We start from the raw sequence: 3,584 nt of genomic DNA on the forward strand, positions 1-3,584 counted from the left end.
CTTATTTAGACACATTTTGTAAATAATTTTGACTATGTATAATTAATTGGTTATTTAATTCAATAAAAATAAAAAATAAAAATTATTCCACGAATTATCTTAAATCTAAAAACTCCCCCTTTAATTATTTCAAAAATAACTATCTAAATTCTAAATTACAAACAGTTTTCACGCTCAAATCACTCTTTCTCCTTAGTCGGCAGCCACCCTTGTAGCCCCTCTTCCATCACCATCGCGGGATCGTCATCAAATAACAATTCACGTAGTTATTAAAATAATCATCTGGCTACATGAAATGACTATTCAGCATTTGTTAATTGTATATACTTAAATTGTATATACTTAAATTGAACAAAATAACCATCCAATTAAAATAACCATCTACATACCTAGTGTGAATTGAACATCCAGCACATTTGCGGCGTGGAGAGAGTCGACGGTGACTAGATTGTGAAAGAGAGCAGAATTAAATCAGAGGTGTTAAAAAAGGGAGAAAAGAGAGCTAAAGATTCTGTATCTTCATTGATTGTTGATATGTGGATATATAGCAACTAAACAACTTTTTTACCATATCTGCCATTGATTCTGTATATATTCATTGACTGTAGATATGTGGATATATAGTACGGGGACAACGTGCATCTCAAACGGCGCAACAGGAGGCGGCGGCCTACGGTGGGGCCTGCACGGCCAGCGGCAAGATGGGCAGCGTAACGAGGACGCACAGGGCTGTTGCGGCGCGATCTCCCGTTGCTACGGCGCACAAGCAGAACGTGGAGAGACTGGGCATCATCTGTGGGGAGCTGGGTAGCGTCGGCTGGTGTTCTGGGCGGCCACAACTGGTGTTCCTGGCCGTGATGGACCGGAGTGATGGAAAGAGAATGGGCGAGAGGAAGGCTCTCCAGAACGGAAATCATAGGGGAAGTTATCATATACATAACTCTGCACCATTTGCAAATCCTTTTTTTTTTTGAAATTCAAACTGCAAAATTATTTGAAATTAATTAAATTAACTATCATCTGATTTTAATTTCTTTTTTTACCCCTATTGTACACATTATACACTAAATTCATTATTTTTCTGTACTTTTCTTTAGTGTAAAATAGTTTTATGTTGACATTTTTTTTTTAACAAGAGAGCTCAATACAATAAGTGGAGTAAGAACAACCACAAACAAATAAAAAAGTTAAAAAAAATTGCAAAAAAATTCATCAACCATTCTTATGGCTCCTCCTTCCTATAGTGTACTCCTAAGATAATAAATATTAAAGTTAACTATATTTATCTACTATATTAATAATCATATTTAACTAAATATCAATGAAATTCTTTTACCTATAGTGTATAAAAGTTAAACTCAATTGAGTCTTACAACATATCAAATAATTAATAATGCACTACTTTCTACATATAAATAACTTATAATAAGTTGCTATTGACTCATATTACTTGGGAAATTAAAGTTCAATAATTTTGATTACCTTTCAAAACTCCCATAGTTACTACTACATAAACAAATAATGTTAGGTGCAGCAAGAGAAAACAAATAATTAGAGGTACCAACCAATAAGTTTTGTTTTTGCATTGTGGCAACGTGATATAATGAGACATGGTCTTCATTATTATTGTGCTAACATAGATTGACAAATTAAAGCGATCTTATATATAATTATGTTATAGAAAAATTAAAGAAACTAAGCTTCCTATCACCTGGGCATCATAAAAGTTCTCGACAAGAATTATTTGATTGGCATTGAGATGAAGAACTTTCACTGTGATGATGAGAATAATAATAAATATTCAAAGCTAATTTGGATGGTGACTTAAAGAAGGTAGGTAGGTACTATATATATGGACCTTAGGTGGTCCAAGAATTTTATCAAACGACAAAACTGAAATTGATTACGTTCTGTTCATACACTAAGACAATATCGAAGAAATAAAAAATTTATATGACCTTTTGCTATTGATTCTAGCTAGTTTCTTTCTTCATAGCTGGTTTCGAAAAATCAACGCCACGTGGATCCATCGTTATGGTTCATTGGATGATTAGAGAACTCATGAATTTTTGATGGGATGAAACTACTGTTGTTTGCATAGTTTGAGAGAATAAAACATCAATTCTAAGAAGACCCACATTGAGGTGTGCTTTCACATGGACATGGTGAAATTAAGGATTAATTAAGAGTTACTAATTAAAATTGCTTATCCTATCTATATATGCTCAAACCGAGGGATAGCGGGCATACTTAGCTTCTTATAAAAAGACAAATCATAATAAAAAAAACAAAGAAAAATTATCCAAATAAAGAAGGAAATCATTACAATATAACGATAAAAAAGTTGTAGTAGAATATTTATGTAAAGAGAGGATGAAGAAAATATGAAAAAAGATTATAATATAATTCGAAAAAGGAAAAGTTTAGGAAACAATGTATCAGTGAACAATGTGAATAATAATTAAAAAATATAAATTTAAAATTAAAATTCAGATTTTAATTAAATAAATAATTATTATTAAATTTTAAAATTTGAAAAAATTAGGATTAACATATAAATCACTACGTACGGTTACACATTCACATATTGTACGTTTTGCATCTTAGCATCCCTCAACGGTGTCGATTTCTCCCGCAACCGTCATTATCGTCGCCGCAAAGCTCTTGACATCACAGCATGCTTACTGCTGCACCAGGTTCTCCTGTAACCCTGTTAGTGACGCCATTTTGCACTCCTCACTAGCGTCGATTTCTCCCGCAACGGTCATCGTCGTCATCGCCGCAAAACTCTTGACGCCGTTGCCCCCCTCACTGCCGCACCAGGTTCTTTTCCAACTTTGTTAGTAGCGCCGTTTTTGCACCCCATTACCCCTTATCCATCTCACAACCATTACAATTAGAGCGAAAACACTCTTTGAAAAAGAGAATAGTGCGCCCTTTCTCTAAAATTATAATTTTTATTAACAAAATAATTTTTTATACAAATAGCCTATCTAAATTAATATTACACAGCCCCTTTCCTCAAAAAAAAAAAAATTAACTTCCTTTTCAAATTATAAATACAATCCATTAATAATTTAGTGTAAGTTCATAAAAAAAGTGCAAATATTCTTATATTATGTTAAAAAAATATTATAGTCTAACTTATTTAAAAAATAAAATTTTTGCTAAGTATATTTTTAATTATAGGAATTTATTTGACCACTTGAATTATGGATAAGTTCAAAATCATTGATACATTTTTTTAAAAGAAGAGATCAAAGGAATGAAAATACTTCTACTATCACTACTCCAATACTTGAGGGGCCATCAAATTTCATTACTTCAAGTTCTTTGTTGAATAGTTTAAAGCGTCCACAACTTCTTCCTAATCAACTGGATATTTTTTATTTACAAAGAGACCCTAAAATGCAACCAATCATTTGGAAGTTTTCTCCAAATAAAAAAGATGAAATTTATCGGACTTATATTAAAATTGGGTCAAATTAACTAATTCTTGATAACTATCCATTTTCTTGTGATAAAAATCATCGTCGCTTTCAAGTTTCATGGTTTAGATTGTTCCCATTTTGGTTAGAATATCT

The sequence above is a fragment of the Arachis ipaensis genome, chromosome B06 (genome assembly GCF_000816755.2).
Source record: "Arachis ipaensis cultivar K30076 chromosome B06, Araip1.1, whole genome shotgun sequence".
In the NCBI taxonomy this organism is placed as follows: Eukaryota; Viridiplantae; Streptophyta; class Magnoliopsida; order Fabales; family Fabaceae; genus Arachis; species Arachis ipaensis.